Consider the following 27,396-nt stretch of genomic DNA (forward strand, 5'->3'; position numbering starts at 1 on the left):
CGCCAGCCATCTGCCAGCTATGTGTCTAAATTGCCACTGCTCAAATCCCACTCCAGTAAACAACATTAACCAAAAGGCTCACTCTGCTGAATCATTTTCAAGTCCTGAAAAGCAGTCCACACTGACATTCAATGTGACAAAGATGGAAAAAAACATTGTTTTAAAGGAAGGATGGCCGAATTTCAGCCATTTGAAGAGAATCATGAGGATTAATAATAAAATCATACTAAAAAACACTTACCAAAAATTTCATCCTATCCTTAGCACTCAATCTATTGCTTTACCAATACTCCTACTTAATTCTCAGCAGAGCCTAATTTTAAGGAAACAAACACAGGAAAAGCTTGGCCACTAGGGACTCTGCTTGGCTTAGATAAACACACTATTTTTCCAGCAGTGCCCATAAGCAACCTGTGACACTGCAACACCTCAGCCACCCACATCAGGCTGCAAGTATTCATGATTCAAACAACAGAAATAAATCAAGCTACTGTCCTTAGCAATTGATGACATCTCAATTCTATTCAATCATGCTCCAGGATCTAACCAGGACTTGGATAAAGGAGGCAGATACAACCTGTATGGATTTTAACTATATGAGGAGTAAGACAAACTCTGTCTTTGAGTGAATTTTTAGGTAGAATCCCCTGTTTACTATCATATGTCAATGAATAGTGAATACATATGATTAAAATTAGATGCATCATGGGAAAAGACCTGCACAGTAAAGAAAAACTTATGCAATACATCTGTCCATTGAAACAGAACCACTCATATGCCTGGGTCTATGGCCCTACAGCAGCCAGAGTCTGAGTGATGTAGATGGTTCCTGTTGCCACCAAGAAGCTTGCAGATGACAAGGATGTGATCAGCCATCTGAGACCGTTTTGGTGTGTAAGTGCCAATGTCCCAGGGCCATACTGATCTGGGTAGCCTGTGCTGCCACCCAGGGCCATGGAAACATCTGGGTGATGTTGACCAGGGTCACTGCCTAGGGATGTGTCTGGGTCCATGGTCCTACAGCAGCCAGTGTCTGGGGTGTTATCCATAGCTCCTGTTACCACCAAAGGCTCTACAGATGCCCAGGGGTCTGGTCAGTCAACTGAGACCATGTCGGTGTCTGAGGGCTGGATGCCACCAGGACCATACTGATCTGGGTGGCCTGTGCTGCCACTGGGGCCATGGTGACTTACAGGCCCCATTTGCTCTGAGAGCCATGTCTGGGTTCATGGTTCTGCTGTAGCTGGGGTCTGTGATGATGTCCATGGCTAATGTTAGCACAGGAGGTCATAGGAACCACTTGTGTAGAAATCCCAGGGTGGAGCTGGGCCAGCCCCACCCTTCACTGGTCTTGGGATAGCTGGCCTTGACCCTTGCTGGATATTGCAGCTGGAGAGATGGCCCCTACACTTGGGAAAGAAGGCCCCCACCCCTCACCACAGGTGTGCAACTTACTTGGGCAGCACACTAGAGCTGACCCTATTTTGGGGGACACAGATGAGCTGACTCTGTGGGCATAAGAGCAAGAGAACTTACCCCGCCCCACAATGTCTGCCATGTGGTGGCATGGATGAGGGAAAGATGATCTCTCCCCTCCACCCCTTGCTACCTGCAGCAGGCAAAAGAGCTGGCCCTAGGGTCATAAGAATGAGAGAACTAGCTCTGCCCCATATCAGCTTCAGCACACAGGAGAGTGGGCTCTGCACCCTGCCTGGGCAGCACACTAGAGCTGACCCTGTTGTCATGGTCGCCAGTGAGCTACCTCTGAGGGCATGAAGGCTGGAGAGCTGATGCCATCCCTGCCCCCTCACCATCCTTATGCCCCCTTCAGCAACTGGGAGAGAGGGCCCTGCATCTTGCCTTGGCCCTGGTGGTGTTAGGTGAGCTAGCATAGGCAGTACTGGAGAACTGGCCTGGGAAAACTGGTGGGCTGACCAGCCCAGCTACCACCTGGGCTCAGAATCAGGGATGTGAGTTAGCCCTGCCCCCAGTATCCACCCCATCCATTAACTGTTGTGGCCTATGAAGGGAATGAACCTACAGGTCAAAAACCACAGGATCTCCATGACACAGGACGACAACAGGATATCAAAGAGGAGCCCCAGGGAGAGCCCAGTAGCCGAAGCCAGTCCTTGGATCAGACCAATGACTCATAGCAATGAACACTCATAAGTAAAGATGTAAAGGGTAAACTCTGTGACTCAGTGGGCCACACTACAGCTTCCACCATGAGATTCTTCTCCTTTTCTTGTTTGTTTGGTTGTTTGGTTTGGCTTTGGTTCTTTTAAGTTTTGTTTGGTTTGAGGGGGAGGTTGCATTGGCAGAGAGCAGATGGGGATGGGACGAGGAGTGGGATTGGGATACCCAATGTAAAATACACAGAGAATCAATAAAAGTTAAAAAAAAAAAAAAAAAAAAGAACTACTCAAGCCACACCTTAGTAAGGAGCTCCTCCTGCTCCTGGTTCCTAAAAGAGAACCTACAAACATGAATTGGGCCCTTGAGTATTCACTCATTCGTGTGATCTGTTTCTTCTTGTGTATCAAAAAATTGGTGTTTTGCTTTGTTCTTTATAAAACTTCTTGGTGCTTTGTGTTTTCCACTGGAGAAAATGTTTTGCATCTTCTCCAGTCCTGCGCACAAGGCAAGAAGAACCCAGGAGCATCTATCCTAACGGTTACTTCCCATTAACAGTTTTGTAGATAATAAAAGTAGGAAAATGTCAGGACTTACCTCAACTCACAGGCTGCAAATAGCAGAACCGGTTTTAAGACTTGTCCTACCCAAAACACACACTTATCCTCTGAAGTTGGGGCCTTCCTGATCAGAACTTGGTAGTCATACCTTTTTGCCACATAAACATTCTCTGAGGAGCCATTGGAAGTGGATACCTCAACACCATGCCCTGAAATGCTAATTCAGACTAAAATGTGTGAGCCAAGGAAATCTGAGAGCAACATTTTAGCAACATTTCAGTAGCTCCTGCACCTTGGAACTGTGTGAGCAGCTTACAAAAAGATCCTCTTTAGCCTGTTGCTGCTGACCCGAAATAGAGGCCAAATTTGAGATTAGGGACTGCCGATTAGACTTTAACACAAGTAACATGTTTATCCATTTTATTAGCTGTTGACTAGGCCCATACATCTTCATGTTCCAAAAACACAAGGAAACGTTTTGCGCCAAACTGAAATCTGGGCTACATTGTGGCTGTTCCACATATTCTTTTGAAGGCTTAAGAATTCAGATTCAAAAAGTTAGCAATTTCATGTATCCATGAGATTAATTCCCTTAACTTTACAGGGCCATCCTCTCACTGCACAGAAGAGTTCAAGAAAGAATTAACAAGATGAATGTCAACCACACTAGGAAGTAGAAAATTGCAATGCAAGAAGATACTGTAGAAAGGGACTTGGGGGATAGACAGGAGCTAGAAAAGTCAAAACTACGTGGACAGACAACCACTTATCTTCCACTTGGATGTGGCCATAAACTCAGAACATCAGTACATTCTGATCCTTCCATGTCCCTTCCCCTAGGATTCCCCTCTCATTCTTAGGTGCTGTCTAGAGACATCAACACTTCCTCTCCATTCACATTATAATTAAAATTCTGTGGTGCTAACTTTGAGCCTTGGGGTGTGAAATCCAGGAGGCAAATGATGTCTTTTGCTCTCTCCTGGTTTCTTAGATATACAGTACTTTCATTTATCCTTCCTAAGGTTAGCCCTGAAGGTTAAAAAATGACACCTGACTGTCAAACTCAATACATATACTACATTTTCTCTGTCTCACTCCTGTTTCCTTTAGGAATGGATTTTCCAAAGCTAGTGATAGCACATTAGTTTGGGTTCAAGATCAGATCTGTAGAGGAACTAGCCAGACACATCCATCTCAAAAGTTCACTCTAGAGAGTGGAAATATAGTGAAAGATGAGTCAGCCTGGAAGGAGAAGGAGCCAGCCACAGAATCTTGCAACGGAAATGGAATCTGAAGCCAGGCTGCCTGCATTTGTATTCTGACCCCACTTCTCTGTGTAACTGTGTGAACTCAGGTGAGCCATTTAACTCTTTATTCAGACTTTCTAAATCTGCAGCAACAGCAGCAGCAGCAACAACAACAGAGTAATAAAGTGTGCCCCACAGGGTTATCACCAAGGCAGCACTTAATACATGGCAAGAGCTACACCAGGCAAACAGCTGACACAAACAGCATCACTGATGTCATAATCACCATCATCACTTTGCAATGATTCTCAATGTTCCTAATGCTATGACCCCTTAATACAGTTGCTCATATTTTGGAGATTCCCCAACCATAAAATTATTTTCATTGCTGCTTCATAACTAATTTTGCTACTATTATGAATCATAATGTGAATATATGTATTTTCCTAAGGTCATAGTCAACCCCTGCGAAAGAGTCATTTGATCCCCAAAGGGTTGTGACCCACAGGTTTGAGAACCTGTAGCCAGAAGTTTTCCTGGTCCCACCCGGCTCCCAGCAGCTCAGACCCAAATAAACACACAGATGCTTATATTAATTAAAACTGTTTAGCCTACTGACTCAGGCTTCTTGCTAGCTAGATCTTACACTTAAATTAACCCATAATTCTTATTTATGTTTAGCCACGTGGCTTGGTACCTTTTCTCAGTTCTGCCTTCATATCTTGCTTTTCATGGCAGAGGCGACTGGCAACGTCTCCTGACTCAGCCTTCCACTTCCCAGAATTCTCCTCTCTGCTTATCCCGCCTATACTATACTTTCTGTCTGGCTACTGGCCAATCAGCATTTTATTGATCAATCAATCAGAACAACACATTCACAGCATACAGAAAAACAACCCCAGCAAGAACCACTTTTTTAAGGCCATAATGGTCTATGCAGGTGAAGAAGAGGATCAAAAAGGAAAAGAGATTGGGAGTTGTGTCTTTAATTCACCTCCATCCACCACTAACTAAGAATGGCCAGGAGATTGGGGAGGTCCTAACCCTCACTCAAGGTCTCTTAAGTACAGCATAAATAATCAGAATATTTTCACAAGAGGCACTCATTGCTGTGCCCCATAGTGTCTTGGAGAGTGGTGTGGAAAAAGAGCTCAGAAGAGTGACAATGGTAAAGACCATGCCCAGTGTCAGACTGTAGGACCAGTGAGCTGAAGGATTTGGAAGGAACTATATTGCAGTGAGAGAAGACCCTTTGAAGAATACCAAATCATACAGAGCTACACTGTCACCATAACCTCAGAGTTCGTCTATGGTGGGAATGACTTTTCATCTAGGCAGCTACGAAACAAAGCAGACCTCAGTTAACAAGGACATTGGGTGCCCACTGGCTCTGAGGAAACAGAGAACTTCAAGGAAGTAGATCCATTTCCTAGAAAATGGTACACAGAGCAGAGTCCCCTGCAATTATCCCATTAACAAACTGACTTGCTTTCCCTGTCACACATACTATGGTAGAGGGAGAGAAGCTCTTTTCAAAGACAGATTTTTATTTAACAAAAGTCATTATGTATCATTGCGGCTTTTTGAGGGTTTTTTGTTATTGTTGTTGTGTATATGTTTGTTTTGAAAAAAGGCTGCTTTTAGTAAATTCTTCTCCCCGTTACTGTCTCCCCTCTTGCCGCCATCCCCCTTGTAACCTCCCAGGTTCTTTTCTTTTTCATGTCACATGTGGCCTTTTCCCATTTACTCCCCACGGCCATTCCTAAGCACCCATCTTACCCTCTTTTGGTATCCTTTCTTGTGTTTTACCCATAGTCACACTCACATTTAATTGCAGTTGAGGACCAACATATGAGAGAGCTTTTGACTTTCTGAGAAATTTGTGTCACCTCGATTATTATTATTATCTCCATATCCATCCATTTGTATTTATAAAATTTATAAAATACAAATTTCAGAATTTCATTTTCCTTTACAGATGAATAAAATTTCACTATGTTTAAAGAACACGTTTTTACTGTCTATTCACCATCCATTGTGTTTAAATGTCACATTCTCATTATTGACTCACCTGATGATAGACATTTAGACTGGTTTAATTTCCTTGTTATAAAAAATGCAAGGAAATAAATGTGCAAATGTTTCTGTGGAACAACTGAATTTCTATCTGTAGTTCTTTGAGACTCCTCCATACTGATTTCCATAATGGCGCCAGTAATTTGGACGCTCATCAGGAGTGAATATAAGTTACTCTATCCCCACATCCTCACTGACAATTTCTGTCAGATTCCTTGGTGCTAGTCATTCTTACTGGGTCAAGGTGGCATCTCAAAGCAGTTTTTATTTGCATTTCCCTGGTGAGAAGGGATGTTGAATGCTTTTTACAATGCTTACTGGCCATTTGTGCTTTTTCTTTTGAAAATAATCTGTTCATTGCATTAACATGTCCGATGATTGGTAGTTCATAAATGTAGGGGTTTGTTTTGGTTTGGTATGTATGTGTGTAATTTCCACAGTTCTTTGTAAACTCTGAATAGCAGCACCATGTTTGAAGACTTTCTCCAGTTCTGTAGGATGCCTGTATGCTCTGCTGATAGTTTCTTAAGGAGCATAAAAATTCTTATTTCCCATTGCCTTGTTTGTTGATTCTTTTGAAGGAAGGAGGTTATCAGTTTTTTTTTTTTTATTGAAAATGTACTTTTTTCTTTTTTGGTTAGGGCAAGGCTTGGTTTTGTAACAGATATCCAATAGGTACCTCATCAACCCAAGCAAGCAGGTATTTCATACAGAAGAAGAATTTAGCAGTCAATCTGTTTAATCTTGTGACCCATTACCTTGTAGGAATAGCTGAGGCACTGAAATATTTTGCAACAATTAGAAATTTTTTAAGAGTAGCCCAACTGTTGCAAAAATATTTGTTTATACTGTGTGAAGATGTGTCACTGAGATTGATTTAATAAAGAGCTTAAAGGCCAATAGCTATGCAGGAGAGATAGGCAGGATTTCTGGGAAGAGAGGGGAAGAGAAATCTAGGAATTTGAATTATGCCAGAGAGATGCCAATGGGACACAGAGTTGGACATACAGAATGAAAAAAGTAAAAAGCCACATGGTAAAATGTAGATTAATAGAAGCAGTTTATTTTAAATTATAAGAGCTAATGGGACAAGTCTAAGCTAAGGCCGAGATTTCATAATTAATAAGTCTCCGTGTCATTATTGGGGAGTTGGCTGGCTATTCCAGGACTTGACCATTGTCCAAATTTTCTCAGGGTCCCCTAAAGATGCCATACCTCAGACAACAGGAAACAGTCTAGAATACATGACACCCTCATTCTCAAGAGGTGATCTGGGTGGTTTTTGGTCATTTGATAGATTCTGGATGTTTATCACGCGTTAGGGGGGTTGATTACAAGTTGTTGGTCATGGTCAGAGAGAAAGCTGAGCAAAGGAGATTAGATTCATGGATCTCATTCTGAAAAGAAAAAGGGGGTGTAGAAATGACAGGATAAAAGGGTATATTATTGAATCTACTTTTAAACTAAAAAAAAATAACTACTAGTCTTAAATATTTTACATTGGTGATGGGGGAATATCTTTCTGTATGCTGTAAAAAAGTGTTGCTCTGATTGGTTGATAAATAAATCTATTTGGCCTATGGCAAAGCAGCTTAGAGGCAGGCAGAAAATTAAAAAAAGATGGGAGGAAGGAGAAAGGCAGAGCAGAGGAGACACCAGCCCATCGTCCAGGGAGCAGCATGTAATGGCACACAGGTAAAACCATGGAACATGTAGCAACATATAGATTAACAGAAATGGACTGAGTTTAAGTGTAAAAGCTAGTCAGTGGTAAGCTTGAGCTAATGGCTGAGCAGTGTTAATTAATATAAGCCTTTGTGTGTTTGCTTGGGTCTGAGTGGTTGCAGACCAGGCAGGACGCAGGAAAACTTTAGCTACAAATGGTGCCAAAATGTGGGACCTAAAACCAGAGAAAGTTTAAAAAACAAAAAAAGATTCTAAAATGGAGCTAAAAACAGCTTCCTAGTTGTGTCTCCCAGGCCAGCATGAGCTACAGTATGGCAGGTTTACAGTGGCATGTGGGTTTGAGTACAGCATGGTGGATTTCCACTGGAGTACACAGTGGTGTCTCCAAGCTGCACAGTGCACTGTATTGTGACAGATTTACCTTTTGCTAGTACAGAAAAAAAAAGAAGAAGAAGGGCTACAAGCTGTTGGATGGAAGCATAGACCCACTGCTTCCCACAGTCTGCGGTGAGACTGTTTCTCAGAACTGGTGGTAAACAGACCACTGCCATGTTGGAAAACTAAGGTGGGTGGGGCCAGCAGCCAAAGCTACCATTTCAGTCCTAGTAATGCTGCAGTTTAAAGCAACAGATTTACAGTAAAACAGATTCAGATGAGATAAACCTTAAATAGTTTACAGTGTGTGTAAAAAATGTATGTAGGCTTGGAAGATAGAGGAAAAAATATAGACAGTTTTATAAAGAAATAGAAAGTTTTAAAAAATAAATCTTTAAAGAGACAGTAAAGATAATATAAAAAATAAGCCACAAAAAGATAGATATTACATAGAGAATCTGGATTGTGAATCTGTCTTTGGGATTTTTTTTTTTTTTTTTTTTTTTGGTTTTTCGAGACAGGGTTTCTCTGTGTAGCTTTGCGCCTTTCCTGGAACTCACTTGGTAGCCCAGTCTGGCCTCGAACTCACAGAGATCCGCCTGGCTCTGCCTCCCGAGTGCTGGGATTAAAGGCGTGCGCCACCACCGCCCGGCTTTTTTCTTTCTTTCTTTCTTTCTTTTTTTTTTCTGTCTTTCGGATTTTTAATTGCAGAAAAACATTTGATTGTATAAGCTGCTGAGATAAATCAATATATATATTTAAAGATGTCTTGATTCCAAAATCTATGTCTAAGGATATGTTGCTTTGAAAAAGAGATTCTGCTTTTGTTTCCATAGAAGATGAGAACCTATGGATTGCTTCCAGGCTAATATAGTTTAACCAGTCAAGACCCCCTGAAAGGTCTCCCATGACACCATGGCCCAGATGATCCAACATCCAGAATGGTTTCAAGGCAACTGGCTCAGACAATGCAGCCTCACAGACTATTTCAGTCAGGATTTGATCATAATTCTTAATTTTCTCAGGATCCCCATAAGAATATAGTGCCCTTTATCAGCAGGAAGTAGCCTAGAACTCTATTCCCACATTCCCAAAAAATGGATTGTGGATGTTTGTCTTTGTTTAGGTTGCTGGTTACAAATTGTTCTTGGTCATAATCAATATCTCTCTAAAAGAAGAAAGGGAGATATGATATGGAAATATAGGATATAGATATGATAGGATAAAAGGATGGATTGTTGAATCAACTTTTAAAGAGCAATCTGTTTAAAATGTTTTACATTGTTATAGATTTTAGTTTAGTGATACAAATTTAAAGTTAATTTTGTTATACTGTATGTATAGTTCTACTCTTGTTTAAGATATGTTTGTGAAGCTCACTAAAGTGTAATGGATAGTTAAAAATATAGATTAATAATCTGTCTTCTATGATAGTCAAACTTATAGTCATATTAAGTTTTCTAGATATGCATAGATATAATTCAATTAGGTATACATAGATATAATTCAATTAGGTAGGTAATATTCAAACACTTCAAAGACCTACAGAATATGGCATTTAAAATGTTTTAAAAACTTAGACTTTCTGGACAGTGAGACACATCTGCTCCTGGCAGCATCAATTTACTTCAAAGAGAAAGATGACCATCGAAGAGACTCCATATGGAGTTTATCTTCTTCTTGACAAAAATAGCCATTTGGGCAAGAAACTGTTCTTTCCTGGACTGCTTGACAAAATGTTTTATCTACTGGATATTCAGGATCCGCATGAACCACTGAACTTTGCAAGGCAAAATGGTCCTTCAGGTTTCTGCTTCACAGAAGAAACTGTCAGACATTCTACAGGACACAGAGAAAAGTGACAGAGAGTAGACCTATGGGCTGAAGATGGATGCCCCAACTTTGCAGAGGAACTTTGGATGACTGTACAGGCAGGCAATTGTCTCTGTCATTCTAGGTTGTTGGAAGTTGCTTACAATGCTCTTTCTGTTTACTTAGATAGTATTATATCCTTCTGAGGTCTTTGATGTAGTTGAAGACTAGATAGTTATTGTTTTCCTTGGTTTTGATAGGAAATAAGGCAGACATGAAACCTTGGACTCACAAATATAGAATAGATCATATATATTCTTTGATTTTGCCAAATACAAATAGACTAGATATTATCATTGTAATTCTTGCTTGATATATGTAATTTTACTAGGTTAAAGTTAAAACCTTCCTTTTGTTTAGAAAGAAAAGAAGAAGTGATAGGGAAACGTCTTTCTGTATGCTGTGAAAAAAAATGTTGCTCTGATTAGTTGATAAATAAAGCTGTTTGGCCTGTGGCAAGGAAGCTTAGAGGCAGGCAGAAAATCCAAACAGATGGGAGGAAGGAGAAAGGCAGAACAGAGGAGACACCAGCCCGCTGTCCAGGGAGCAGCATGTAATGGCACACAGGTAAAGTCATGGAACACATGGCAACACATTGGTATGGAATTTTGTGTATTGATACAAATTTAAGGTTATTTTGTTATATATATGTGTGTGTTTGTGTGTGTGTGTGTGTGTGTGTGTGTGTGTGTGTGTGTGTGTGTGTGTGTTTCTGCTCTTGTTTAAGGTATTGTACCCATGGAGCTTATTTAACAATGTAATGTAAATCTGTAGTGCTTAAAAACTGTTATAAGCTATGTAAGATAATTAAGAAATTCAGGTTAGTAGTTTTCTATAACAATCAGACATGTAGTCATGTTAGGTATGTTTTCAAGGTCAAATAGAGATATATATTAGATAGATAAGTGGTCTTCAAACACTTCAGAGATCTACAGAATATGACATTTAAGATGTTTTAATAACATAAGGCTTTTCACGACAGTGAGACATGTCTGTTCCTGACAGCACCAATTTACTTCAAAAAAGGATGGTGGGTATTGAAGCACCTTCATATTGAGTTTGCTTTCAATGTGGCAAAACTAGCCATTAGTCAAGAAACTGATCTTGCCTCAACTGCTGACAGTATGTTGTCCAAATTGGACAAGAAGGACACAAAAGGAAGCACCAGCCAAACTTTGCCAAGACAGAGTAGGACAGTCCTTCAAAGTTCCTGCTTCACAGAAAACTCTGTCAGATATTCAAGGCCTGTAGGCTGAATATAAATGCCCCAACATTACAGAGGAACCTTGAGTTACTGTCCAGGAAGTCAGCTGTCTTTTCCATTTCTATAGTTTTGGAGGTTGTTGGCTCTGCACTTCATGTTTACTCAGGTAATATTATATCCTTTTCCAATCTTTGATGGGGTTGAAGACTAGATAGTTATAGTTTTTCTTGTTACCAAATTCAGAAAAGAAATTTACATAAAAGATGTAAAGTTTATAAGGTTGAGAAGCATAAAAGCTTAAGTTGTTTATCTAAAAAATGTTTTAAGGTCTAAAAGTGTATTTTTTAGGATGGCAATGCAAGTTATGATAAAAAAATGGTTTAGGTATAAAACTTTGTACTCCCAAAGATAAATATTACAATACTTTCTCCAAATTTGTCAAATACAAATGGACTGAACATTGTAAATGTAATTCTTATCCGGTAATTGTTCTTATTGCATATAGTTTTACTATATTAGGATTAAAATTTTTCCTTTTTATTTAAATAAAAATGGGGGATGTGGGATGCTGGTACACTGTATGAAGATGTACTATTGTGATTGGTATAATAAAGATCTGAATGGCTAATAGCTATGCAGGAGAGGCTCGGCAGGATTTCCAGCAGAGAGAGAAGTGAAAGGGATGAATCTGGGTGCTCAGGAAATGCCAACGGGAAGCAAAACAAGTCAGGTGTAGGGGAAAGAGGAAAAGGAATCAAGCCACATCATGGAACATAGATAAATAGAAACAGGTTAATTAAGTTAGGAGCTAGTTAGAAAAAAATCCTAAGCTAAGACCAAGCTTTTATAATTAATAATAAGTCTCTGTGTTGTTATTTGAGGGCTGGTGGTTTCTACAGGAAAGCTTACTACACCCAACTGCACCTGGAAGTAGATCATCTTGTGCCAGCTGACAGGGTATATTCAAGGTAGAAGCAACTTCCTCATGGTTTACACAAGCTAAAAACACCTGGTATTACAAGCTTAGTACAGTAAATTTATCCTCTAAACATAAGGTTCATCATAACAAAGGGAGTCCAGTCATTAGGTTATTCACCAATGTAAAGATCAATGTGGGAATTTGAACTTTTTTTTCTGTTTGTGAACAAGTATCTCCAAGGTGTAACTAGAAAGGAGAGAAAGAATCCTGGTAAGAATAAAATGACACCTGGGGAAATAACAATCATAAGAAAGTCAAACCTTTTACAGAAAAAAAGTACATTTTTCCTTACAGTACAACATGGGTATAAATATACTTACATGGTTTGTTAAGTGAATACATTTCAATGGTAAACAAAAAACAATATGTGTCTCTACATCTTTGCTCACACTTTTGTAAAAAACAAATCTCTGTACTTTTGAAAGTAGATGAAAGAGCTGCTCAAGGGGCCAGAGATAATCAGTGAAGTGTTTTTTATATAATGATGGTGACTGTATTCAGATTCCTGCACCCACTGAAAAACCTCACATCTGTAACTCCAGCTCCAGTTGAATTCTTCCTACTGTTTTCTAGGGATGAGTTCAGGGCTTTCTTAGTTCCAGGACTGTCATCAAGGTAGTGATGTATCTTTTTCTCTAAGAATCCTATTGACAATGCTGAGATTTTATTTACTCTCTTATAGCAATGTACTTATCCATGGTGTGTTGGTACCTGTTGTGCAACAGTTTCCTCCAAGGTTGAAACATTCCACCCAGATGGGAAGCTCCTTAAGTGGGAAGACAACTCAAAAGATCTCAGAAAGTCCCTGAAACTGACAAGATTCACTAGACCCCTCCTTGCCAGAATAAGTAATAAAAGCTGAGAGTCCCTCTCAGATGGAAGGAAGCTGAGCAGCAAGAAAGACTCTTAGAAGAGTCAACCTCAGACCAGCTACCTGGAAGAAGCAGAAACCAGTTAGCTGCTTGAAAGAGGTTTAGATCAACTGAGTCACTTGGAAAGGACACTCTCCAGCCTGTTGAGTTGCCTGCAAGGTGTCCAGTGCTTTTAGGTTCCCAGTTTTTGTGAGCTGTCACTCATGCTGAGGGTGGGGTATGATGATACACCTCTCTGAGTTATTTCTGCTCCTGTAAATAACCCCTCACCCATATTACTCTAAATAACCCCAATAAAACTTATTAGTTCACCAAACTGGACTTTGGTGGTATCTGTACTTTGGTCTGTCTTGGGTTCTCTATCTGGGGAGGGTAGAAGTGTGTGTTTCATTTCCCCATGAAAAGTTTTGTCACACAACAGTACCCACTGGGTCTTATAACTGTAAAATTCTATATTTTCTTTGTAATTAGTAAGCATATCATGAGGAACCATTTTGAAGGGCAATTATATTTTGTTTTCTATTATTGACCATGATGAACAATTTCCTAAAAGACAAATGTACTAATCAAGACAAGCTAGATTATGCTGAGATGATCTAGGTAACCCTGTGTTCTACAGAAGAGAACTGAAATGTATATGATTAGTTCGCAACACTCTAATCCTATCTTCCAAATCCTGGACCCACTTGGGGGTGAGCATGGCCACCACCCTCCAAAAAACATTGATTTACATTCTTTCAGATTACATCACCATCAGCTATGGAACCTTGAAGGCTGTGGGTAGGGCAACCTCCAAGTCAGGCATCACTTGTGAGGCTTGCCTCCGATGTATTAGCTGCATGGGAAAGCCCTGGTGTCTTATGGTGGCTAGGACAATCCATCCAATTTCGAAGTTCTGGGTGTTTAGCTGGTTACTGAGCTCTTTCGGGACCCTACTGGGGAAGTAATCCTAGAACTCCACGGGGTTTCCTACAGTGGACCCCAGTGAATTGCCAACATTTAATTATTCATCAATTGGTTCCCATTGCCAGCTCAATTGACTTCATACTCTGACTGACCCTGATGCCCAAAGTCAACTCTTTATAAAGAAAAGCTATGCTGAACTTTTCATCCTGTGGCCTGGTAGGTTTCCAATCTTGAACTAACTTATGGATTATACATTTTGTGGGGCATTTACCCACCAATTCCACAGTTCCCCAGAGTTTTCTTGAGTGTGAGCAGCAGGAAATATTAGATAGAAGAATTTAGATTGTGGAGATAAACAGAAAATACAGGATAGCCTCAAGAGGGCCTGGACCCTATTCCAATGAGCCCTGACTGTCTCTGCCCCAGGGTATTTATAGAGACACCAAGGGGTGGAACAAAAGACCTCCCCACTCCCCAGCACAGCCAAGTGCAGACCATTTCAGACACCTGCATTCAGGCCTGTGGTCCTAATAACCCTCTATGTGGACCTGCTGGGTAAATCCATGAGGAACCTGAAAACAGGCTCCCACAACATTTACTAGAATAAGTTATTTTTCTGATATCACGGTGACAACAGCCCAAGAATACCCAGCCAGAGTCAGGCAGATGGTTGCATTCATTTAGAAATAGGAAGGCTGTACCATACCAGGGAGCTAGCATGCAGCAAAGGCAAATCTAGGCAGTAGGTCCATGTGGCAATCTAAAGAGTGTAGGATGGAGATGAAACCTGAAGCTTCTGGACAAACTCAAAAATGGAAATACCAGATGGGGGTCCAGTATGAATAAACCTATAAAAAAATACCGAGTAAGGTAACTCAGACCCCCCAAAACAAATACTGTGTAATTTCACTTATATGTGGATATTAGCTGGTAATTTGAAGATAGCCAACCTACAATGGGTAGAACACAGAAATTGGGTATAGAGTAAGGGAATGGCAGGAAAGATATATCCCATTTAATAAAAGGAAGTATAATTGATAGTTATGGAAGAATGTGGGGGGAAGACAGGAATTGAAAGATATAGGATATCTCACTTTCTGACCACTATAAATACAGCAGCAATGAACATGATTGAACAAGTACATTTGTAGTAGGATGAAGCATCTTTTGGGAATATGCCCAAGAGTGGTAAAGCTGGGTCTTGAGGTAAATCAATTCCCAGCTATCCAAAGAACCACCACATTGATTTCTATTGTGGCTGTACAACTTTGCACTCAAAACCAACAACGGATGAGTGTTCCCCTTGCTCCACATCCTCACCAAATGAGCTGCCATTGGTTATATTGATGTTAGCCATTCTGACTGTTGTAAGATGATTCTCAAAGTTTTAATTTGCGTTTCCCTGATAAATAAAGATGTTTAACATTTTTTTCAGTGTTTTTTAGCCATTTGTGTTTCCTTTCTGGAGAATGTCTGTCTGTATGCTGTGAGTATATGTTGTTCCCATTGGTTAATAAATAAGCTGCTTTGGCTATGGCAAGGCAGCTTAGAAGCAGGCAGAAAATCCAAGGAGAGAGACAGGAAAGAGAAAGGCAGAGCCTGGAGAGACCAGCCTACTATCCAAGGAGCAACATGCCAGTAAACCAATAAAGCCACAGAACACATGGCAAAACATACATTATTAGAAATGGGTTAATTTAAGATATAAGAGCTAGCTAATAAGAAGCCTGACCTGTAGGCCATATGGTTTGTAAATAATATAAGGCTCTGTGTGTTTACTTGGCTACAGAACAGAAGTGGTAGAGATTTGTCCTGACTGTGGGAGCCAGGCAGGACCAGAGAAACTTACAGCTACATTTGGTGCCCAGACATGGTAGCAAGAATTTCCACCCAAAACCTGATCTGTATCCCATTTTCATATTGAGTTATTTGTTTTCTTGATGTTTAGTTTTTTTTAATTCTTCAAATATGATTTCTTTATATGTTTTAGATATTAATTCTATCAGATGTTATGTTGGTGAAAATCTTTTCCCATTCTTCAGCCTGTTTCTGCTTGAATTGGGGTATTCTTTGCCAAGTTTCAGTTTCATAAGGTCCAATTAGTTAATTGTACTTCGTAGTGCCTGTGCTATTGGTGTTCTGGTCAGAAACTCTTCCTGTGCTAATGAGTTCAAGACTAGTTCCCACTTTCTCTTGTATCAAGTTCAGTGTATCTTTGATCCATTTGGAGTTGAGTTTTTGTGGGGTGGTAAATATGGATCTATTTGGATTCTTCTACATGCAGGCATCCAGTTTGACCAGCACCATTTGTTGAACATGGTTCCTTTTTCAGTGTGTATTTCTGGCTTCTTTATCAAAAACGGGTATCCATGGGTGTGTGGACATACATTTCAGCCTTCAATTTGATTCTGTTGATAAAAATATCTGTTTTTGTGCCAATACTGTGCTGTTTTTATTAGTATAGCTCTGTAGTGCAATTTGAGATTGGGGACGGTGATATATCCAGTAATTCTTTTATTGTTTTGGATTGTTTTAGTTATTCTGGGATTCTGTGGTTCTATATGAAGCTAAAAATTGTCCTTTAAAGTTTTGTGAAGAATTTTTGTTGGAATGGTTGGAATGCATTGAATTTGTAGATTGCTTTGAGTACAATGGTCATTTTTACTATGTTAATCCTAATGATCCACAAGAATGGTAGACCTTCGCATCTTGTGATAACTTCTTCAGTTTCTTCAATGTTTTGAATATTTTATCAGACAAGTCTTTTACTTGCTTGATTAGAATTACCCCAAGGTATTTTTGAGGTTATTATGAGGTGTATTATCTGATTTCTTTCTAGTCGATTTGTCCTTTGTATATGGAAAGTTTACTTATTTTTGTGTATTAATTTTGTATTTTTTTATTTTGCTAAAAGTGTTTACCAACTGTAGGAGTTTCCTGTAGAAGTTTTAGGGTCACTTATGCATACAATATTATTATCTGCAAATAATGATACTTTAGCTTATCCCCTTGTATTTGTATCCCCTTGATCTCCTTCAGTTGTGTCATTGCTCTACCTAAGATTTCTAGCACTATATTGAATGGGTATGGAGAGTAGGCAACCTTGTCTCATTCGTGATTTTATTGAATGCTTTGAGCTTCTCTCTCTCTCTCTCTCTCTCTCTCTCTCTCTCTCTCTCTCTCTCTCTCTCTCTCTCTCTCTCTTTTTCTGAGACAGGGTTTCTCTGTGTAGCTTTGCGCCTTTCCTGGGACTCAATTAGTAGCCAAGGCTGGCCTTGCACTCACAGAGATCCGCTGGCTCTGTCTCCCGAGTGCTGGGATTAAAGGCGTGTGCCACCACTGCCTGGCGAGCTTGTCTCCTTTTAAGTTAATGTTGGCTATGGGCTTGTTGTAAATCACCTCTGTTATTTTGAGATAGGTCTTTTATTTCCTTCATCTCCCCCAGGACTTTTGTCATGAAGAGGTATTGAATCATGCCAAAGGTATTTTATTAATCAGATAAGATCATCATGTGGGTTTGTCTTTCACTTTTCTTACTTGGTGGATTTTATTTATTGATTTACATATGCTGAACCATCCATATATCTCTTGGATGAAGCTTACTTGATGATGGTGGCTGATTTTCATGATGTGTTGTTGGATTCAGTTTGCAAGTATTTTATTGAGAATTTTTGTATCTATGTTCATTTAGGAAATTGGTCTGTAAATTTCTTTGATGGGTCTTTATGTACTCATAAAATGAATTGGGTGATGTTCCTTCTGTTTCTATTTTGTAGAATCTGGTAGAATTCTGTGCTAAAATCACCTGTTCCTGGACCTTTTTTGGTTGGAATACTTTTAATGACTGCTTATCTTTCACTAGAGATTATAGGTATTTCTAAATGACTTGTCTGTTGTTGATTTAACTTTGATAAGTGATATATATTGTGAAAATTATCCATTTCCTTTAGGTTTTCCAACTTGGTGGGGGTACAGATTTTTAAAGTATATCATTGTGATTCTTAAGATTTTCTTGATGTCTGTTATTATGCCCCCCCTTTTGCCTCTAATTTTGTTAATTTGTATATTCTTTCCTCAAGTTACAGTTAATTTGGCTAAGGGTTTGTCAATCTTAATGATTTTCTCATTAAAATGAACCAGCTCTTTGTTTCACTGACTCTTTATATTTTATGTTTGTTTCTATTTGATTATGTTTAGCCCTTAGTTTGGTTATTCCTACCACCTACTCCATTTGGGTGTTATTTCTTCTTTTTGTTCTAGGGATCTCATGTGTTCCTTGAAGTGACTAACATGAAATATCTCTTTTCTTTTCTTTATGTAGGCACTTAATGCTATGAACCTATCTCTTAGAGCCACCTTTATTGTGTCCCAAGAATCTGGGTATGTCATGTTTTCATTTTTATTCACTTCTAAAGAGGTTTTAATTTCTTTCCTAATTTCTGTCATGACCCATTTTTCATTCAGCAGAGAGTTGTTCGGTTTCCATGAATTTGTATGCATTCTGTTCTTTCTTTTGTTGTTGACGTCCAGCTTTAATCAGTGATGGTCTGATAGGATACAGGGCATTATTTTAGTTTTCTTGTATCTGCTGAGACTTGCTTTGTGTCTGAGTGAGTGGTCAGTCATGTAGAAGGTTCCATTAGATGCTGAGAGGAAGGTGTATTCTTGTGTTTGGGTGAAATGGTCTGCAAATATCTGTTGTGCCCATTTGATTTATGGCATCATTTAGATGCAGCATTTCTATGTTTAGTTTTTGATGGGATATCCTGTCTATTGGCAAGAGGTGGGTATTGAAGTCACTGACTATTACTGTGTGAGCTGTATCTAGTGTTTCTTTCGTTTCTTCTTCTTTTGGGGGTTGGGGGTGGGGGTAGGGGTTTCGAGACAAGGTTTCTCTGTGTAGTTTTGGTTCCTGTCCTGGATCTCGCTCTGTAGACCAGGCTGGCCTTGAACTCACAGAGATCCACCTGGCTCTGCCTCCCGAGTGCTGGGATTAAAGTCATGCACCACTACCCTAGTGCTTCTTTTATGAACTTGGATGCCCTTGTGTTTGGTGCCCTTAGTGGATTTTTCCTTGGATGAGTATGTAGTATCCATCCCTAGCTCTTTTGATTAGTTTTTGGTTTGAAGTCTATTTTGTCAGATATTAAAATGGCTATACCAGGTTGCTTTCATAGGTCCATTTGCTTGGACTATTTTTTCCATCCTTTTACCTTGAGGTGATGTCTGTTTTTGATGTTAATGAGTTTCTCTTGAATGTAACAGAAGGACAGATTCTGTTATCAAACCTAGTCTGTTAGTATGTATCTTTTATTGGAAGAATTAAGACTATTGTTGAGAGTTATCAATGAGCAGTATTTATTGATTTCCATTATTTTGGTGTGGTTGTATGGGTTTTTTCCTCTCTTTTGATTTGCTTGTCTGAGATTATTTGTTCATTGTATTTTCTTTGGTGTGTTTAACATTTTCAGGTTGGAATTTTCCTTCTAGCACCTTTTACAGGGATAGATTTGTAAGTAGATATTGCTTAAATTTGGTCTTTATCATGCAATGTCTTATTTTCTCCATCTTTTGAAAATTTTAAATTTTACTTGTATTATATTCTGGGCTGACATCTGTGATCTCTTAGAGTTTGTCATATATCAATCTAGGCTCTTCTGGCTTTTAGAGTCTCTATTGAAAGTTAGATGCTCTTCTAATAGGTTTATTTTTATATGTTATTTAGTCTTTTCTTATAGCTTTTAATATTATTTCTTTGTCCTGTACCCTTTGTGTTTTGATTATTATGTGTCATGGAAAGTGTGAAATTTCTTTTCTGATCCAGTCTATTTGATATCCTGTATGCTCCTTGATAGATATCTCCTTCTTTAGGTTACAGACATTTTCTTCTATGATTTTTCTGAAAATATTTTCTGTGATTATTTTTTGTAGGAGTTGGTGGCTGAGACAAAGGGATGGGGCAGTGAAGAAAAGCTACAGATGAAGACCTGTGCGACCCACTGGGAATAGGGACAGAGAGAGGGAGGAGGCTGCAATAGATGGTTTGTTATGAAGCCGGGGATAAGACTGGGGCCATTTGTTGATTCTAGAAGCTAGTTTCTGTGGTATTGGAGTTCTGTTTTAGCATTTTACATTTTTAATCAAGATATTTACCTACTTCAAATTGTTTTTTTATGCAAGGTAAAAGATATTAACCTAATTTCATTATTGTGCAAATGGACATCCATTTCTTCCAGCACCATTTTTTGAATAGGCTATCTTCTCCTTTCATTGTTCTTTATGCTTTCATAAAAAAGAATTAGATGACCATATCTTTGTTGTTTTATTTCTGAGTTCATTTTTTCTGCTCTTTGGGCTTACTTACCCATTTTTATTCCAATACCACACTGCCTTTGTCACTACAGCTCTGTAATACAACTTGAGATACAATTTATGAAACATGGGGTGTGTTCTTCCTCTTTAAGATTGTTTTGGCTGTCCTAGTCATTGTCCTTAGGACTTAGTATGAGACTTAGATTGTTTTCCTAGTTCTGTGACAACTATCATCAGAAATCTTATAGCAATTATGCCAAATCCTGTAGATTACTTTTTACCATCTTATCATTTTCTTGATTCTAATTTTGCCAATCTGGGAGCATAGAACATCTTCCTATCATGTGGTAGCTTCTTTAAAATTGAGGAAGTTCTTCTTCCTGTGAAAGGAGAAACATTCCTGAACCTGTATCTTAAAGTTGGTTAAATTTTTATCAAAGAGGTACTTTCGGACAGGAGGAAACTGTTACACTTTCCTGGAAATTTGAAGTTTGTCTTTCTACTTCTCTAGAAAGAAGAGTTTTGCTGCTCAAAGACATGGGGATATAGAAAGCAAACTCAGGTGCTTAAACTCTTTAAAAAAATTCAGAGCTTATAACACATAATAGCATTACTTCTTTAAAGGCCACTTCTACTTATTGCTAATGTTTTCTTCTCCAAAGAAATGATTGTGGGTAGAAAAAAAGCACCAAATATTTAACATGTTTATAACCAGAAAGGCAAGGAGGGGTCAGGCCTATTTATTCAAAATAAATATTCGGCATATTCTGTTTAGTTTTCTCAAGAGTAAACAGCATGTAGTCCATAAGGTCAAGCAAGTACAGAAACCCAAGCGTAAATAATTAATAAGGATGTACACAGTGTCAGAACTTGCCTGCCCTGGGTTGGCTGAGATACAGATAAATTGAAATCTGACAAAAACAAATTGTGTTTAATAGTCCTTAAAACGCGGTCCCTGAAGCATTCTACACAGCTTCGGTTGTTCTTCCCCAGCTTCTTTTATCTTCATTTATAATTGACAAAGACTGCTAAGAAAAAAATATTTGAACTTCGGTAATGAAATCAGTTACAAAACCACTTACTTTATCATATATTTAATGTGCTTCACTACCACTTTATATATATACACACAGCTTTCTAATCTTGCTATTTGAGGGGGACACATAAAGTATCATTTAGTTTCAGCTGAGAAAGCGACTTTCAGAGCCAATCCAAACCTCAGCAGTGTGAAGTGAATTATCCTTACTAACTTTAAGTGAAAGAGATGGGTGATAGAAACTAGCCTCACATCAATCAAGAAAATAAAATGGCCTCTGATGCCTCAAAGTAGAACTTCCCAAGATTGGACACCATTCCACTGTCCTCAAATCATATAACTTAAGAGATATTGTGTAGCCATAGAATTTTGAATTCCTCCATTTTTTTTTTGAGTTCTGGATAATCAATTGTTTTTAATTTAACTATTTATTTTATATCCTGGTACAGTTTCCCCTCTCTCCTCTCCTCCCAGTTCCCTCTGCCCCCCCATCCACTACCCTGTTTCTGTTCAAGAAAAGGAAGGTCTCTCATGGATGTCAACCAAACATGGCATATCAAGTTGTAGTAAGACTAAGCACTAAGGCTGGAGAAGGCAACCCAGTGTAAGGAGTAGGGTCCCAAATACCAGTAAAAGAGACAGAGACAGCCCCTGCTCCCACTATAGGAGTACCACAAGAAGACCAAGCTACACAACTGTAACATATGTGCAGAGGGCTTAGGTCAGTCTCATGCAGGCTCCCTGGTTGCCAATTCATTCTCTGTGAGCCTCTATGAACCCAGGTTAGTTGATTCTATGAGTTTTCTTGTGGTGTTCTTGACCCTTCTGGCTCCTTCAAACCTTTCTTCCCCTCTTCTGCAGGATTCTAAAGATATTCTGCTATATTCATAGACTAGTGCCTAGTCCATTTGTCATCAGAGAGGCTTCATTCAGCAACTGATGGAAACAGATGCAGAGACCCATGCAAAACACTAGGCGTAGCTCCGGAAATCCTCCAAATTTTTATTCACCATTTTCCCTCAGGGCATTGTGGAGGGGTCTTCTAGCTTCCACAGTAGCATTTGGCACACAGTATGCATGTGTCTTTCTGAGACTGTCCACATATGAGCAGATGGGGTCAGCTGGCTTTCAACTACATGTGTATGACAACCAAAGAAGAGAAAATGAGCACCATAAATTACTTTGAAGGAATAGAACAAAATAACATCTTCCCATTTCAAAGAAGAAGAGTGTACTAGTTACTTCTCTTTTGTTGTTGTTTATTTATTTATTTATTTATTTTATTTTATTTTACAATACAATTCAGTTCTACATATCAGTCGATTCCCTTGTTCTCCCCCCTCCCGCCCCCCTCCCCTTTCCCCCAGCCCATCCCCCATTCCTACCTTCTCCAGGACAAAGTCTCCCCCGAGGACTGAGATCAACCTGGTAGACTCAGTCCAGTCAGGTCCAGTCCCCTCCTCCTAGGCTGAGCCAAGCGACCCTGCATAAGCCCCAGGTTTCAAACAGCCAACTCATGCAATGAGCACAGGACCCGGTCCCACTGCCTGGATGCCTCCCAAACAGATCAAGCCAATCAACTGTCTCACCCATTCAGAGGGCCTGATCCAGTTGGGGGCCCCTCAGCCATTGGTTCATAGTTCATGTGTTTCCATTCGTTTGGCTATTTGAGGATTTATATGAGCGAGAATTGTTGAGATCAAGGTTAGTTGTTTTTTTGTTTTGTTTTGTTTTTTGTTTTTTGTTTTTGTTTTTTTTGTTTGTTTTTGTTTTTTCCAGACAGGGTTTCTCTGTGTAGCTTTGCGCCTTTCCTGGAACTCACTTTGGAGACCAGGCTGGCCTTGAACTCACAGAGATCCACCTGCCTCTGCCTCCTGAGTGCTGGGATTAAAGACGTGCGCCACCACCGCCCGGCTAATCAGGGTCTTTTTTTGTTTTTGTTTTGTTTTGTTTTTTTGAGACAGGGTTTCTCTGTGTAGCTTTGGAGCCTGTCCTGGAACTCACTCTGTAGCCCAGGCTGGCCTCAAACTCACAGAGATCTGCCTGCCTATACCTCCCAAGGTTAGTTACTTTTCTTATAGCTGTGGCCAGTTACCTGACAAGAAGCGGCTTATAGGAGGAAGGGTTTATTTCGGCTTTCAAAGAGATACAGTCCACTGTGGAACGGAAGGTGTGGTGGTAGAAAGGGGAGGCAGCTATCAGTAAATGCTGAGAGATAACTAGCTGTCTACTTTTGATTCAGTTCTAGACCCCATTCTAGTGAGGCATCCATATTGAAAGTGAGTCTTTCCTCCTCAGTAAAACCTTCCTAGAGACAACCTGGAGGGTGTGTGTCCGTGGTGACTATAAATCAAGTTGAATTGACAATGAAGATTAGCCATCACAAAATGCATTACCGAAATTCAAATTAACATTCAAGTTTAAGTGGGGTCAAACTGTCTTCAGCAAATCTGCGATTATTCCTGGAGATAAAATCTTTTAAGTGTGTCTTTCATTTGCTATGTGGATGTGGATGAAAAAATAAGTATAATTATATACTTGTTCACAGCCTTGACGTAACATTCAAAACAAATTAATTGTTTTTCAAACCTTAAGTACAGTTAGATAACAAGAAAAAGAAAAAAATTATGAGAGGCTAGAAAGCTGGCCCTGTAGTTAGAGCACTGGCTGCTCTTCCAGAGGACCCAGATTCAATTCCTAGCACCCACATGACAACTCCCAACTGTCTGTAACTCCAGTCCCAGGGGATCCAGTGTCTTCTTCTGGACTCCATGAGCACCAGGCACACAAGTCGTGAATAGACATACATACAGGCAAAACACCCACACATGTAATATAAAATAAAATTTTAATTAAAAAAAAAACTATGAGAGTGGATGGATATGAAAGAAGATGAAAATGTCACACAAATTGCCAACTACTGAGTCTGTGGTATTATGGGGGAAATGTACCTCCTCAAGTTTCAAGTATTTGAATACTTGGTCCCAAATCGTTGGGGAGGCTTAGGAGGTGTGACCCTGCTGGAGAGAGCATGTCACTGGGGCAAGGCTTTGAGATTTCAAGAGCTATGTGCTGTTTCCAGTGTGTTCTCTCTGTTCCATGTTTGCAATTCAAGATGTGAGCCTTCAACTCAAGCTTCCAGCTTCAGTCACCGTGCCTTACCAACTCATGTCTCCAGAATCATAAGCCCAAAATAAACCATTTCCTGCTATAACTTTTCTTTTGGTCACAGTGTTTTATCACAGCACACAAATGTAATGGAAACAGAATATATATTATTTATTGAAAAAATAACATTTTTGATAAAAATTAGAATTCCTAATTACTAAAGAAATGAAATGCTGCATTATTCATTAAATGGTTTTGAAACAAATCATCAAATCATTTGTCTGATACTGTGGTAGTTAATATAGTATATGGTACCAAAATAAAGTTCAAACAGATTACAGACCTAAGCTTAAAGTATAACTATACAATATTAACAAAATCTGGAGTGATAATTTATATAACTGCATGTTGAAAAGGCCTTTATTGGCCTGGTGAGATGACTTGAGTTTGATCCCAGGGACCCACATAGTAGTATTAGGGGACAAATCCCCAAAGGTTGTTCTCTGACTCCACAAGTACACCATGACTCATGGGTCCTCATCTGCATAACACAAATAAAAAATGTAACTTAAGTTTTAAAAATACATAAATAAAAGGCCTTCTTCATAATGATCATGTCAAAAAACAGAAACAATTTTTAAAATATTTTAAAATTTGACTACATAAAACATAGAACTTCAAAGATTCATGGTAAAAAATTATAGTAATATAGTATTTTTAAAAGGGATAATTTCAATGTTTGATAGGAAGAGAATGAAATTTTAAAATCCTCTCCATGTTAGAAAAATAACAATATATAAAAGTATATTAAAATTTCAAATAAAATCTCTTCACAAAGATGAAATCAAACAGTATACAAACATGTGGGGGGTGTAAAAAACAATAGTAATCAAGGAAAGGTACGTTAAAACTATGACATGCTATGTTGTTGTTCAAACTGGCAAAGATGTTTAAAAGCTGAAATTCTGGGAACTACCCAGTGTTCAGCAAAATGCTACCTCTGAAGGCCGTGGTCAACGTGTATGGAAACACTCAGAATTGTCCTTACTCTTTTTCTCAAGGTCCGTGCTCCTGGAAATTAGCCTAAAGATTCAACTCTAGTAGCAACCAAGTGATGAGTTTCTGAGAATGCTGAACATGTTTGATTCTTCCCCTCGGGTCACCTTCTCCTTGGTCGTCTTCCTTGTAGCACTTTCAGTCAGTGTGTATGGACCTACACAATCAGTTCTGTTGCTTCCTAGTATGGCCTGAGTGGATGCACAGTAACACATTACCATCCGTGCTGACACCAAAGGTATTTCAAAACGTTGTTTTTGTTGTAAAATGTTTCAGAAAACATCCCAATGAATCTATGGTCACATTTTGAATTAGTTCTTTAAAATGAATTTTGAGTCGTGGGTTTATTGGGTCAAACTGTGCCCATTTAAGATTTCAATGCACAACTTTTTTTTTTTAATTGTTTCTAAGTTTTAACGATGTATTCCCACCACTAATGTGCAGGTCTTATCCTTTTCTTTGCTTTCAGGGTATTATAACAGTTGTTTCAGTATTTTGGTTTTTAATACATAAATAATAGTATTTTATAGTTTTATTTTGGAACTCTTTCTGTATAATAAAGAATAAATATGCTCATTTTTTCTATTCTTAATTCATCTATTTGTTATTTTCTTATTAAAATACGACATGAAGAGCACCATTTTTCTGATGATACGTTGCAAATAAATTCTCAATTCTCCAAATATATTTGGTTTTGAAAATTTATGTTGATTTTTCAGTATAGTAATTTTAATTGGTGTGTTTGCAACTTAAGATCTTTCTTTAGTTTCTATACATAGTGTCATTTCTGAAAGTCCTTCCCACCAAGTACAGGAGACAGAAATATGTACTGTTTGCTGTTTAGAAGTGATTTATTATGAAAAATACCAATCCTACATAAAATTGTGAGAGTTGCACACAAGCCACCTCAGAATCCACAGCAGCCCCTCAGTTGAACCCCATGTTGTATGGATCTCTGTCTTGCCAGTTTTAAGTTGCTAAAATACAGCATACATTCCGATACGAGGATCTCTGACTTTCTTACAAAGCATAGTGGATGTTAACATCTAACAACGCAATAACTTCTTCAGTTGTTATGGTGCCTGTGTAACCCTGTTTCTCTAGCTGAACAGTGTCATTCCGTTTGATTCAGGCTGGCAAAACTGTCAGTGCATAAAGGCACTTGCCTACAGGACTGGTGACCCTTGTAATGGGGGGAGGAAAGGACAAATTCCACAAAATTGTCTTCTGACCTCCACACATGTGCACCACATACACATTAATGATTAAATAAGTAAAATTTCAAATCCTAGCTGTCGATTTAAAGTGGCATGTAAACAAGGCCCACTCATGGCTTTGGATCATCTGATGAGCCTTCGCTCTCTTAAGACAAGCCTACCCCCTCCAGCTTTCTGGTCATGCCACTGAGTTGTGCTAGAAACTAAATCACTCAGTTTCCATTCTTTAGATGTACCTATGTGCTTACTGCAGCACCCCAATTTATTTCTCGTGCTCTGTGCTTACAGAAGGTTGGAGTCAACCCTGGCAGCTAAAATTTATATTAGTTTTTTTATGTGTATACATGGATAACTTCTTGGTGTTCTTTTTTTTTTTTTTTTTTTTTTTTTTTGGTTTTTCGAGACAGGGTTTCTCTGCGTAGCTTTGCGCCTTTCCTGGAGCTCACTTGGTAGCCCAGGCTGGCCTCGATCTCACAGAGATCCGCCTGGCTCTGCCTCCCAAGTGCTGGGATTAAAGGCGTGTGCCACCACCGCCCGGCACTTCTTGGTGTTCTTTTGCAGTTTTTCTTACATGAGGACCAAACTATCATTTTCTGTGAAATAATTGCTTCACTTATGGTGGTGTGATAGATGAATGGCTGACTTAATCCATTCATGGGCAAGAACCACATGATGACATGAGCTCTCTTATTTTTTTGGAAACTTTCCAACTAATCATTTGATATCTAGGATCTTCAAAGAGTTTACTTATTAC

This window comes from Peromyscus maniculatus, chromosome 2 (assembly GCF_049852395.1).
Source record: "Peromyscus maniculatus bairdii isolate BWxNUB_F1_BW_parent chromosome 2, HU_Pman_BW_mat_3.1, whole genome shotgun sequence".
Classification (NCBI taxonomy): domain Eukaryota; kingdom Metazoa; phylum Chordata; class Mammalia; order Rodentia; family Cricetidae; genus Peromyscus; species Peromyscus maniculatus.